This window comes from Oncorhynchus mykiss, chromosome 22 (genome assembly GCF_057628025.1).
Source record: "Oncorhynchus mykiss isolate SJ-2025 chromosome 22, ASM5762802v1, whole genome shotgun sequence".
In the NCBI taxonomy this organism is placed as follows: Eukaryota; Metazoa; Chordata; class Actinopteri; order Salmoniformes; family Salmonidae; genus Oncorhynchus; species Oncorhynchus mykiss.
The window spans coordinates 29,999,709-30,014,868 of NC_143043.1; the positions used below are offsets into that span (position 1 = coordinate 29,999,709).

The window sequence follows — 15,160 nt, forward strand, 5'->3', positions numbered from 1 at the left end:
AAAAATCCCTTTGAAAAAGCCCCTTGTGAATCCAATCCATCAACATAATCTTCATCATCACTCCTAGATAATGAGCTAATGTGAATTCCCAGTCCAAACACAGGGTAAGGTGCAGGTTTTCCTGGCAAGATTCCAGACACGGTTTTCCCATTCTTCTTATTTCATCTGTCTGTCCCCTCAGCTGTCAGCCCTCTGACACCAGCCGTGTGTGTGTGTGTGTGTGTGTGTGTGTGTGTGTCTTTGCTGAGATTCTACACAAGCCTCTCAGGAAATCCAATAAGTAGGTTAACCCTGCCAGCCGTCTGATCTAAGAATAAACTATAGACTGGGCAGGCTTAAGATACAGGAGACCCAGACGGAGGCTTGGGTGGTATACCGCATACAGGGGTGTTTGGAAATAGCCACAGGGTGGTTTTTCAATACTGATAACTATGTCTTTGAAGTTTTTCAATAAATTGTCATATTTGTAGCTACTTTTTAAGTAAATACCTGCAGTCAACATGTGCAATATGTTAGGATGTTAAGCAGATCGTGCTCTTAATTTCACCAGCCACATTATTTTACATTATGAAGCTTACCGTAGTTGCCCAGAATAGTTGAACCAGGCAAGTGTTTGTTTGTAAATAGCACAACGGAAGAAAGTGAGAGCAGTTGAGTCCAGCTGTGTATCGACAGGGGTCACATTTTAGATTGAAAGTCAACAGTGATTTTTTTGCTACAATAGAGTTATCAGGGGCGTGTAACTGTTTTTTTCCACAGAAAGTACATTAGCGCAACATATTATTAAGAAATAGCTTCATTTACATCAGATGACAACAGAAGTGCAACGCTATTTGGCTGGCAGCCACACAAGTAAATGAGAGTACAATAGAAAAGCAAGGTATTTTTTTGCAAAAACAATGCATGGACATCATATTTCTAATCTTTATCATATAAATAATGTAACCAGCTACATTTCCTAATGTTTTGCTTAAAGGTAATCTTGCATTTTACCAGAGACAAATAGTAGGCTATAGGGCTGTTACGGTGACCATAATACCATCACACCAGAGTCATGAAGGCCGTCAAATTCCACTTGACCGTTTAATCACTGTAATTCGGCTTTCCCAAGCTCTGATGCTGCTGATGATCATTAGTAGTCTATCAAACGTGCTAACTGCCCACACTTGTCCCTCTAACCACTCTGACATCAATTCAAATGTAATCAAAAATCTGTTTCCAGACAGGTGCATGATAACAGTCCTTTCTAAATCAAAACAAATTTCACACATACATGATTTAGTACATGTAAAGACAAGATTTAATCAAGAATAGTGTGATGAGTGACAATATTATCCTTTCACTTGTGAATGATATATTATCACTTGTGAATGATGCCCAGCTTAAGGAAAACAGCGCATCATTTTTTTGCATCTTTTTCAAATCATACATAAGCAGCGCGTGAGTTTCAAGTTTGGGGAATATTATTTACACCACAAGAATACACCTTTATAATAAAAGCAAAACATGCATAATCACATTTGTGGTCACTTTTGAGAATGGTGTTTCCCTGCTAATGGAACATTCACGCCAATAGCCTACTGCCATATGCGCATTGCTGTGCTTACAATGTGAAGAAATAGCCAAATAGTTTATCAATATTTTAAGCTAAACGTTCTCATCTGTTGAGGCAAACTATAGTATGGCAAGTTGATTAGGACATCTACTTTGTGCATGACACAAGTAATTTTTCCAAAAAATTGTTTACAGACAGATTATTTCACTTATAATTCCCCGTATCACAATTCCAATGGGTCAGACGTTTACATACACTGTGCCTTTAAACAGCTTGGAAAATTCCAGAAAATTATGTCATGGCTGTTGAAGCTTCTGATAGGCTAATTGACATCATTTGAGTCAATTGGAGGTGTAGCTGTGGATGTATTTCAAGGCCTATCTTCGAACGCAGTGCTTCTTTGCTTGACATCATGGGAAAATCAAAAGAAATCAGCCAAGACCTCAGAATTTTTATTTTGGACCTCCACAAGTCTGGTTCATCCATTTTCCAAATGCTTGAAGGTACTACGTTCCTCTGTACAAACAATAGTATGCATGTATAAACACCATGGGACCACGCAGCCGTCATACCGCTCAGGAAGGAGACGAGTTGTGTCTCCTAGAGATTAACCTACTTTTTTGATAAAAGTGCAAATCAATCCCAGAACAAAAGCAAATGACCTTGTGAAGATTCTGGAGGAAACAGGTACAAAAGTATCTACATCCACAGTTAAACCAGTCCTATATTGACATAACCTGAAAGGCCCCTCAGCAAGGAATAAGCCACTGCTCCAAAACCGCAATAAAAAAGCCAGACTACGGTTTGCAACTGCACATGGGGTCAAAGATCTTACTTTTTGGAGAAATTATCTCTGGTCTGATGAAACAAAAATAGAACTGTTTGGCCATAATGACCATCGTTATGTTAGGAGGAAAAAGGGGGAGGCTTGCTAGCCGAAGAACACCATCCCAACCGTGAAGCACGGGGGTGGCAGCATCATGTTGTGGGGGTGGTTTGCTTCAAGAGGGACTGGTGCACTTCACAAAATAGATGGCTTCATGAGGAGAGAAAATTGTGTGGATATATTGAAGCAATATCTCAAGACATCAGTCAGGAAGTTAAAGTTTGGTAGCAAATGGGTCTTCCAAATGGACAATGACCCCAAGCATACTTTCAAAGTTGTGGCAAAATGGCTTAAGCACAACAAATTCAAGGTGTTGGAGGGGCCATCACAAAGCCCTGACCTCAATCCCAAAGAAAATCTGTGGGCAGAACTGAAAAAGCGTGTGAGCAAGGAGGCCTACAAACCTGATTCAGTTACACCAGCTCTGTCAGGATTCACCCAACTTATCGTGGGAACCTTGTGAAAGTCTACCCGAAATGTTTGACCAAAACTTCTGACCCACTGGGAATGTGATGAAATAAATAAAAGCTGAAATAAATCATTCTCTCTACTACTATTCTGACATTTCACATTCTTAAAATAAAGTGGTGATCCTAACTGACCTAAGACAGGGAATTTTAACTAGGATTAAATGTCAGGAATTGTGAAAAACTGAGTTTTAAATGTATTTGGCTAAGGTGTATGTAAACTTCCAACTTCAACTGTAGGTGTACCTGTTTCTTTGTTAACTGTTTTAAACAGAAGAGCCGCATGTGCGCAATCAAATAGTTTTGAGAAACGATCCTTTTTATTTTATTCAGCTTTGTTCATTTGTATTCTTCATACTATAAAAAATATATAAAATAATGACTCAGAATTCTAAGTAAATCTTGTCTACTAAATGAACTAGTGTAGCCCACAGGCATATGGTATAGCCAGATCAGGGCCTAACATAAGGACAAGGAGTATGCTATTTTGTTATTTTGAAATAGACTACATTTTCTTCATATCATGTTTCTTTAGACCTGTGTAAAGTAAATTGATTAATTGTGAAGGTGTGGGCTATAGTGCATTGACTTAGACTTCTTAAAATGTAGATGTTCCAAAGGTCTGCATCAGTGGCTTGTAGGCTATGCGTGGAAGCCAGGAGATGCTAAATGTGTTTGTGTTAATTAACGGTCAAATTCGTGACACTGGCAGTTATTTGCTTGACAACCACCAGCTGACAAAATCTGCAATGTCTGCTGAATTCCCATCTGGGTGGAGAACTGAAGTACAAAATGTGCCTGATGCCGAGCAGAAATTACCGTAAGAAGCATTTTAGATCTGCGTTTACAAAACGCAGAAAGACATTTCTTCTGCATTGTATCTTTTTTATCTGCTAGTTATCTAAGTAAGTGGCTGAATTCTGGATATCGCCCAACCCTACCCAGAATATCTTGACCCAGACTAGTTAGGTCCGAGAAATACCCAGCAAGAGTCACAGAGGCCAAATACTGTAGATCCAAGGCACATCCATCCATCCAAAAGTATCATTCTTCTGAACACTTTTCTCATATCCTTCAAAAACTGCTGCTGTAATCTATCATGCAAAAATGAGCTAATTTATACTGATCATTAACTGTGGTAGGTGAACATCTCAACATGGGGGAACTACTTTACATTAATGTCACAACGGGGGAATTATTTTAAGTGAACTCCTCTGGAGTTCCAATGGCAGCCAATCCATCAAGCTTTCCTCTGGGGAACCCTTGTCACATATCCCTTCCCTATCTATCCAGTTTCCAGGACAGCCAACAGCATAAATCATCCCATAATTATCATAGGGGGTTGTGACTTGGCAACATGTGTCCCAACAGCTGACCTGAGCCAGGGTCTAAGAGGGCCTAGGAACAATGTGGACTGAGAGGGGAAAGGTCTACAGCTCTCACCATTAGCCTCAAGCTGGCTATACTCGGACCTCATCAGTTGGCACAGACTTTTGGACGGAAACATCTATAGAAATTCAGAATAAAATTGAATATTAGAAGAAACATATTAGGAAATGTATGGTGTATGTGATCGCTCAAAATGCAGACAGGGAAAAAATAAGAAGCTTTTTCCTTGCTTTCTTACCACTTCTAAAAACAAACAAACTGTTCTTCTGGGGGTAGACTACATGTGACAAGGGAACGGAGAAACAAAGATGGGTGTCAAAGAGAGAGAGGAAGATAGAAAGACGGAGACAAATAGAAAGATGGAGAATGTGATGAAAAGAGTGAGAGAGAGTCAGACGGAAGGATGGAGAGTAAGTGAGTGGAGCTGGTGATGACTCCCTGGTGACGAGGAGGCGCCATGCTGTGCTGCTAGTGCCACAAGCCCACACCCTCTACCACCCTCAACCAATCTGGACTGAGCAAGCAGCCAGATGGGTACACACACACACACACCCAACACACATGCACACAAGCACGCACGCACCCACATGCAAGGACACACGGACACACACACACACACACACACTGAGAAGGGGAGATCCCTGTTGAAAAGAGGCAACAGGGAGACAGCAGAAGGGAGCTGTCAGTGAAAGAGGACCTCTTAAATCAAGCTCCCATGATGGATCAGTTACTGAAGCTTCTCCAAGACCAGCCCACATTATACAGCCCATTATAATCAGGTTAAACGCCAGCAACCTCAAATCTATACACACACAAATATGCACATGTGAGCATGCCCTCACACACACTAGTGTTGTCTCAATACCAGAATTTGGACTTCAATACTGATACCAGGTTGAGTATTACAAAACTCAATACCAAAATGACATCACCGCCAAAAACATAAAGAGGGGAAAAATATGTGTCTCTATATTTAGTGAGTTTTCAGACCCATCCAGCAACTTTTATTGGTAAAAGAGGCTAGTGACAAATTCAGCAACTTTTCAGGCTGCCTTTGGGGAGTTTTGACACCAAGACTGTCTATGAAAGCATTCAGGGACTTTTCCCACTCAATTCTGCCGCAAACTAGAGTGGGAGAAGCTGTCCCTGCAATGGAAGTCACAGCAAAGGTGCACAAACAGGCAGAGAATGACAAGGGGAGATGGTGTACGGCTGGGGAGGAGGCCAAAACGCTACTTTGGGGACCGCAGTTGTGCTGTAGCAAGCAAATTAGTGCTATGACATCATCGTGGCAACGCAAAACGTTGTCTAGTGACTTCTAGTGACAAATCAAGGAGCCAACAGCGATTCTCACTGGAATAGTTGGCAACACTGCCAGAGTGGTGTCTGGATGAGAGACAAGAATTTCAGACTCTTCGCTAGCAGTTACTTCCAACTCAAACATTGAAAAATAACCTAACGTGTGAACAAAACTGTGTAAATAGCCAAGAAACACCAGGACAAAGTCACACTTCAGTAGAGTTTCGGGTTAATTCGACCAACTTCTATGCATGTAAGCTTCTTCACTCAGTGCGCAGAACAAGGCACTGCATCCAGATGGGTACACACACACACACACTATCTATCTCAGCATCTGGGTGGGAGCAGCCCAAGGACCTCTGAAAATGGGATGATTCCCAAATGTTGTACCGCCAGAGGGGTGTGTGTGTGTGCCAATAAAGCTGGTTTCCCTTTCTGTGGTGCCGCGGGCATGGTCTCAGAGCAAACAACAGCACACAGCAACAACAAAACGTTTGAAACAAGAGAGAAAAACCCTCCCTTTGAAAAGAAAATAACAAAAACGGTCTCAACATTCTGGAAATACTAGATGATTTTCATAGAGATATGCAGAACAACGATTAACAAATAGATTTCCTACTTCTACAAAATCATATTCCGTAAACTCTTAACAATTATGTTCACTACATTCAGGCATGATTTTTATTTTTTATTTTATTTCACCTTTATTTAAACAGGTAGACCAGTTGAGAACAAGTTCTCATTTACAACTGCGACCTGGCCAAGATAAAGCAAAGCAGTGCGACACAAACAACAACACAGAGTTGCACATGGAATAAACAAGTGTACAGTCAATAACACAATAGAAAAAAGAAAGTCTATATACAGTGTGTGCAAATGGCATGAGGAGGTAAGGCAATAAATAGGCCATAGTAGTGAAGTAATTACAATTTAGCAAATTAACACTGGAGTGAAAGATGAGCAGATGGTGATGTGCAAGTAGAAATACTGATGTGCAAAAGAGCAGAAATGTAAATAAAAACAATATGGGGATGAGGTAGGTAGATTGGGTGGGCTATTTACAGATGAGCTATGTACAGCTGCAGCGATCGGTTAGCTGCTCAGACAGCTGATGAAGGGACCATCTAGTACACTTCATGAAGTTAACGAATGAAGTGAACCTACATTCTTACACACACTGACACACACACACAATCTTGAGCGGTGAACGCTGACATACCTCATAGTGACAGATCCGTGCGCTGCTCGATGCTTCTCTCCAGGTGGGAATTACAATCCAGGAACTAGTTGGTAGCTTCTCCAAAGAGATGAACACGGTGAGAGAGCGATAGAGCTAAAGAGCAAGAGCGAGAAAGTGCATGAGAGAGTGAGTGAATGAGCGAGAGAGAGAGTGCAACTCCCTCTGTAACAGCTCTCTCTGCATCTACTCCCATAGGCTAAGAACCACCACTACTAACCCATCAGAGTCCCTCGCTCAGCAGAGAGAGAGATAGAGACAGAGCGAGAGAGAGAGCGAAGCCGTAAGCATGTGGGTGAGTGTGGAAGATTGGGGAATAGGCATCAGGAGAGAGCACCAGAAGGGTGTACCAAAGAGAGAGAGAGAGGCATATCATGTCAAATATAAATTCATGCAGAAAATCTGAGAAATGGTTTGATGAAGAACGCAAAAACCTTAGACCGAAATCGAGCAACCTTCCCAACCAAAACACAGACACCCAGAAAACCTGAGCTTTTACTATGTGGAAACATTAAATCAATACCGGAATACAGTAAGAAAAAGAATGGAAAAAATATGGAACCACATGTCAAAAAACAGCTCAATGTGATTGAAGAATCCATAGAATCTAATCACTTCTGGGAAAATTGGAACACACCAAATAACAACACAAAAAGATACCTGTTCAAAATGGCCATATAACAAAGAACCAAGAACAAAAACATATACAGTGGGGCAAAAAAGTATTTAGTCAGCCACCAATTGTGCAAGGTCTCCTACTTAAAAAGATGAGAGAAAAAAAATCCAGAAAATCACATTGTAGGATTTTTAATGAATTTATTTGCAAATTATGGTGGAAAATAAGTATTTGGTCACCTACAAACAAGCAAGATTTCTGGCTCCCACAGAACTGTAACTTCTTCTTTAAGAGGCCCTCGATCTGGGGCTCCACACAAGATCTCACCCCGTGGGGTCAAAATGATCACAAGAACGGTGAGCAAAAATCCCAGAACCACACGGGGGTTCCTAGTGAATGACCTACAGAGAGCTGGGACCAAAGTAACAAAGCCTACCATCAGTAACACACTACGCCACCAGGGACTCAAATCCTGCAGTGCCAGACATGTCCCCCTGCTTAAGCCAGTACATGTCCAGGCCCATCTGAAGTTTGCTAGAGAGCATTTGGATGATGCAGAAGAAGATTGGGAGAATGTCATATGGTCAGATGAAACCAAAATATAACTTTTTGGTAAAAACTCAACTCGTCGTGTTTGGAGGACAAAGAATGCTGAGTTGCATCCAAAGAACACCCTACCTACTGTGAAGCATGGGGGTGGAAACATCATGCTTTGGGGCTGTTTTTCTGCAAAGGGACCAGGACGACTGATCCATGTAAAAGAAAGAATGAATGGGGCCATGTATCGTGAGATTTTGAGTGAAAACCTCCTTCCATCAGCAAGGGCATTGAAGATGAAACGTGGCTGGGTCTTTCAGCATGACAATGATCCCAAACATACTGCCCGGGCAACAATGGAGTGGCTTCGTAAGAAACATTTCAAGGTCCTGGAGTGGCCTAGCCAGTCTCCAGTTCTCAACCCCATAGAAAATCTTTGGATCGAGTTGAAAGTCGGTGTTGCCCAGCAACAGCCCCAAAACATCACTGCTCTAGAGGAGATCTGCATGGAGGAATGGGCCAAAATACCAGCAACAGTGTGTGAAAACCTTGTGAAAACTTACAGAAAACATTTGACCTCTGTCATTGCCAACAAAAGGTATATAACAAAGTATTGAGAAACTTTTGTTATTGACCAAATACTTATTTTCCACCATAATTTGCAAATAAATCCATTAAAAATCCTACAATGTGATTTTCTGGATTTTCTTTTCTCATTTTGTCTGTCATAGTTGAAGTGTACCTATTATGAAAATTACAGGCCTCTCTCATCTTTTTTAGTGGGAGAACTTGCACAGTTGGTGACTAACTAAATACTTTTTTGCCCCACTGTACATGATAATTTACTAAATTCAGGCTCCCGAGTGGCACAGCGGTCAAAGATACTGCATCTCAGTGCTAGAGGCGTCACTACAGAACCCAATAGGGCGCCGAACAATTTGCCCAGCATCGTCCTTGTTAGGGTTTGGCCGGGATAGGTCGTCAGTGTGAATAAGAATTTGTTCTTAACTGACTTGCCTTGTAAAATAAAGGTTAAAAAAATAAAAAATAAAGTCACTTATTAAAGACTACCAGAACCCATTAGATTATCCAATTACATTGGATGAGCTACGGAAGAAAATACAAACCCTTCATCCCAAAAAGGCCTGTGGTGTTGGTCATATTAAACGAAATGATAAAATATACAGACCACAAATTCAAATGGGCTATTCTAAAACTCTTCAACATTATACCTTAGTTCTAGGATCTCTAGGACCCAATATTTGGAACCAAGGTCTGATCACCCAAATCTACACATGTGGAAACAAATTTGACCCCAATAATTACTGTGGAATCTGTGTCAACAGCAATCTTTGGAAAATCCTCTTCAGTATCATCAACACTAGATGGCAACATTTCCTCAGTGAAAACAATGTCAAATTGAACAAATATCAAATTGCAATAGCAAAATACCATACGAAAGACCACATATACACCCTCATCGACAAACAAATGAACCAAAACAAAAACAAATGTCTTTTCATGCTTTGTTTACTTCAAAAAGCTTTTGACTCCATTTGGCATGAGTGTCTGCTATACAAATGTTGTTGGTGTTGGAGGAAAAACATTATAAAATCAATTTACACAAACAACAAGTGTGCAGCTCAAATTTGCAATAAACACAATATTTCTATCCTCAGGGCCGTGGGGTGAGACAGGGATGCAGCTTGAGCCTCACCCTCTTCAACATTTACATCAATGAATTGGCGAGGGCCCTATAACAGTCTGCAGCACGCAGCCTCACCCTACTGCGCCAGAAAATAAAATGTCTACTGTTTGCTGATGATCTGGTGCTTCTGTCCCCAACCAAGCAGCACTTAGATCTGTTGCACAGATTCTGTCAGATTTGAGCCCTGACAGTGCATCTCAGTAAGAAATAAAATAATGGTGTCCCAAGGAAGGTCAAGTTGCCAGAACAACAAATACAAATTTTATCTAGACACTGTTGCCCTAGAGCACACAAATAATTATACCTATCTTGGCCTAAACATCAACACTACAGTTCATTTACAAAAGGCTGTGAACAATCTAAGAGACACGGCAAGAAGGCAAAAAATACTTGAATCAGTTATAGAACCCATTGCCTGGGGTCCTTTCACCAACCAAGAATTCACAAAATGGAATTGAGGCTAAAATATGCTTTGTGTACAACAATAAATTCCAAACAATGCATGCAGAGCAGAATTAGGTATATACCCGCTAGTTATCAAAATCAAGAAAAGAGCTGTTCAATTCTACAACCACCTAAAAGGAAGCGATGCCCAGACATTCCACCACAAAGCCCTCGCCCACAGGGAGATGAACCTAGAGAAGAGTCCCCTCAACCAGCTGGTTCTGGGGCTCTGTTCACAAACACAAACAGACCCCAAGAGCCCCAGGCCAACAACACAATTAGACCACCAAATTATGAGAAAGCAAAAAGAGAACTATTTGACACACTGGAAAGAATCAAAGGAGCAAATTGGAATTCTATCTGGTCCTAAACAGAGAGTACACAGTGGCAGAATACCTTAACACTGTGACTGACCCTAAAATAAGAACATCCTTGACTGTGTACACTCTTGAAAGAAGTCACTATAGGAAGACCTGGCTCTCAAGAGAAGACAGGATACGTGCCCACTGTCCACAAAATGAGGTGGAAACTGAGCTGCACTTCCTAATTTTCTGCCAAATATATGACCACATTAGAGATACATATTTCCCACAGACCCACAAATAATTTGAAAACAAATCTGACATTGATAAACTCCCATATTTGTTAGGTGAAATATCACAATCTGCGATCACAGCAGCAAGATTTATGGCCCGTTGCGATGAGAAAAGGGCACCCAAAGGAGCACAAAAAAACATTGTAAATACCACCAATACTTAACTGTTTATTCATCTTTCCCCGCTAACATACTAGAACTATTTGCATATTGCTGAAACACAGTACATACAGTTGAAGTCGGAAGTTTATATACACCTTAGCCAAATACATTTAAACTCAGTTTTTTACAATTCCTGACATTTAATCCTAGTAAAAATGCCCTGTCTTAGGTCAGTTAGGATCACCACTTTATTTTCATAATGTGAAATGTTAAAATAATAGTAGAGAGAATGATTTATTTCAGCTTTTATTTCTTTCATCACATTCCCAGCCCTGACAGTGGGTCAGAAGTTTACATACACTCAATTAGTATTTGGTAGCATTGCCTTTAAATTGTTTAACTTGGGTCAAATGTTTCGGGTAGCCTTCCACAAGCTTCCCACAATAAGTTGGGTGAAATTTGGCCCATTACTCCTGACAGAGCTGGTGTAAATGAATCAGGTTTGTAGGCCTCCTTTCTCGCACACGCTTTTTCAGTTCTGCCCACACATTTACTATAGGATTGGCGTCCGGGGCTTTGTGATGGCCACTCCAATACCTTGAATTTGTTGTCCTTAAGCCAATCTGCCACAACTATGAAAGTATGCTTGGGGTCATTGTCCATTTGGAAGACCCATTGGCGACCAAGCTTTAACTTCCTGACTGATGGCTTGAAATATTGCTTCAATATATCCACATCATTTTCTCTCCTTATGATGCAATCTATTTTGTGTGCACCAGTCCCTCCTGCAGCAAAGCACCCGCACAACATGATGCTGCCACCCCCGTGCTTCACGGTTTGGATGGTGTTCTTCGGCTAGCAAGCCTCTCCCTTTCTCCTCCAAGCATAACAATGGTCATTATGGTCAAACAGTTCAATTTTTGTTTCATCAGACCAGAGGACATTTCTCCAAAAAGTATGATCCTTGTCCCCATGTGCAGTTGCAAACCATAGTCTGGCTTTTTATGGCAGTTCTGGAACAGTGGCTTCTTCCTTGCTGAGGGGCCTTTCAGGTTATATCAACATAGGACTTATTTTACTGTGGGTATAGATACTTTTGTACCTGTTACCTCCAGCATCTTCACAAGGTCCTTTGCTGTTGTTCTGGGATTGATTTGCACTTTTCTCACCATAGTAGGTTCATCTCTAGGAGACAGAACGCATCTCCTTCCTGAGTGGTATGATGGCTGCGTGTTCCCATGGTGTTTATACTTGCATACTATTGCTTCTACAGATTAACGTGGTACCTTCAGGCGTTAGGAAATTGCTCCCAAGGATGAGCCAGACTTGTGGTCTACAATATTTTTTTCTGAAATCTTGGCTGATTTCTTTTGATTTTCACATGATTTCAAGCACAGAGGCACTGAGTTTTAAGGTAGGCCTTGAAATACATCCACAGGTACACCTCCAATTGACTCAAATTATGTCAATTAGCCTATCAGAAGCTTCAACAGCCATGGCATAATTTTCTGGATTTTTCCAAGCTGTTTAAAGGCACAGACAACTTAGTGTAAGTACATTTCTGACCCACTGAAATTGTGATACAGTGAATTATAAGTGAAATAATCTGTCTGTAAACAATTGTTGGATATTGTCATTTTGGATGTTGTCATGCACAAAGTAGATGTCCTAACCGACTTGCCAAAACTATGGTTTGTTAATTAACAAGAAATCTGTGGAGTGGTTGAAAAACAAGTTTTAATGACTCCAACCTAAGTGTATGTAAACTTCCGACTTCAACTGTAGCTAATAACATAAAACTTGAAACGTCTTTATCTTTTTGAAACCTTTGAGTGCAATGTTTACTGTTAATTTCTGATAGTTTTTTGTTGATGTTGTTCAATTGGTTTCTTCTCAGTTTTGTTTATTGTTTATTTCACTTGCTTTGGCAATGCAAACATATGTTTCCCATGCCAATAAAGCCTCTTTGAATTTAATTGAAGGATATAGAGAGAGCTAGAGAGAGTGTCTGTGTGTGAGAGACTGAAAAACAGGAGTATAAATCTAAAGCCCACAAGCAGCTGGTGAGAGTGAGTGACACAGAACTCCCCGACATTCTGTGTTTGTGTGTGTGTGAGTGTGTGAGCATGTGTGTGTGTGTATGCTTAAGTACGGCTGGAGGCTCAGGGGTTGTCATTAATATTGCGTCTCTGATCTGCCTCTAACACTCTCACAGAAAATCTTCATACAAAATAACACACATAAGCACACACACAGCAATAGACACAGGAACTGAGGCAGTTAGGGACTGAACTAATGATGAAAAGCACAACATAGGAGAACAAAAGGTCTGTGCAACAGAGGTAATGAGCCAAAGGAACCTTCGTCATGCCATCCTCCCCTCACGCTCTCCCCCCTTGTGCTCTCTCCCCTCCTTTTCTTACTCCCTCCTTTCAGGGGCCTTGTCTGTTTCCCCTCCTCTCTCTGTTGGTTCTGCCCTCCCTGGTCTTCATCAACATGACAAAGACTGCTGGCTGACCTGCAGAGAGAGGGGGGGGGGGGGGGATATACACCAGTTTAAAACGTGTGTGAGTAAAACTAAACATAGCAACATCAATTCAATCTAAGTACCAAACACAAGGTTTGTGAACTATCTCCAGCTGTCTCTCTCAGAATGTTCAGTTTGAGCTGGTCAGACACTGCCCTACATTCGACTCTACCATGAAAAATACAACCCCGGTTCCCCTCAGGGGGGACCTCTTTCAATGTCTAAACTTTACACAGACCACTAGCTTTTATGTGTTTACTGTATATCTGCCAGTTCTCTAGCGTAGACCCTTAAAACAGGACTACAGAAACCAGGGGATGTAGAGGGGAGAGAGGGAAAGAGAGGGGGGAGAGGAAGAGAAGGGGGATACAGCTAGAAGGGGGGGAAGAGAAGGTGTGAGTTGGGAAGAGAGCAGAAGAGTAGAAGAAGGAGGAGCAGATAGAGAAGAGAGGGATGGGGGAGAAGATGTGGAGATGTTCATTCCACAAAGAAAGCTGAGGGCCTTGAAGGAAGGCCAGAGTATAAAGCATTATTTATCAAATCTGGTTCCATTTTTCTGTCACACACACACATAGTCACAGACACACACAGCTTGTCTTGTTTCTCCGGCTCCACAGTTGGATTCCAGGCAAATGCAGCTAGCGCCATATGAATTATAGATCACCTTATTTGAACAGATCCCATCATGCAGTTAGTCTGGAGAAAAAAACAACTCTATGAAATGGTAATGTTACAAATAGCTCCTAAATAAACAAACATCCATATCAGTCACATGCTGTGGCGAGTATCAATTAGTATCCATACTATCAAATTAAATCACAACAGAAGAGGCAATGTTAATGGCACTATAATGATGATGGTAAGAGTTGCCGGACAGTACCACAGTATTTGGACTTGCAATCAGACTAGTTCTAACCGGTCTGGTTGGTAACAAGTCAAAGCCCCACTTGCATTAAAAATCCACACTCCACTCTGCCAGTTCTGCTAGAGGCTCTTTGGATCAACCTGATTATGGTGATTTGCTTCGGATCAAAGTAAAGCTGCCTAAATACAAGTGTAGTGCAGAGCGAGTGTGTGTGGTGTTGTAGGGAGGCGTGTGTGTCCTGTAGGTGTGTAGATGTATGTGTGTGCACTTGTATGCCATGCATGATGCATGGTGGAGTGTGTGTGTGTGTGTGATAGCATGATGCAGAAAGAGAGAGCGTGCTGGAGTATGATCCAGATTCAGGAATCACCTTTAGCCCCTATCATCAGCCAGACATGACCAATAGGGGAAGGGGGGAAATCAGAGGGGGAGATGTAGGTGGGAAACCTGGAAATGGTGGTAGAGAGGGAGGGTAGAGAGGGAGATGGAATTGGAAAGACCATGTGGATAAATAATATGGGAGTGGATGAATGTGGGAGTGGATGAATAATACATATTTACAACTGTAGCAATTATAAATATCTCCACGGTGGGGGGCATGTCCAAGCTGGTTCCTCCTGAAATCCACAATCAGCTCCTTTGTTTTGTTGAGGGAGAGGATCAGGCTGGAGGTGGTACCTTCACTACCTGGGGACGGCCAGTCGGTAAGTCCAGGATCCACTTGCATAGGAAAGAGTTCAGGGCCGTGAGCTTTGTGGTGAGCTTGGAGGGCACAATGATATTGAGCTGTAGTCAATGAACAGCATTCTCACGTAGGTGTTATTTCTTTCCAAGTGGGAAAGGGCAGTGCAATAGAGATTGCATCATCTGTGGATCTGTTAGGGTGGTATTTGAATTGGATTGGGTCCAGGGTGTTTGGGATGATGATAAACA

At 41.5% G+C, this 15,160-nt stretch overlaps 1 protein-coding gene across 1 annotated transcript in view; it reads right to left on the minus strand.

Moving 5' to 3' along the window:
- LOC110502073 (unconventional myosin-XVI) overlaps positions 1-7,028 on the minus strand; it is a 236,116-nt gene extending 229,088 nt beyond the window's left edge. The window contains exon 1 of the mRNA XM_036958970.2: positions 6,816-7,028. The gene's annotated coding sequence lies outside the window, so the exon portion shown is untranslated. The remainder of the gene's footprint in view (positions 1-6,815) is intronic.
- Between the last annotated feature and the right edge of the window lie 8,132 nt (positions 7,029-15,160).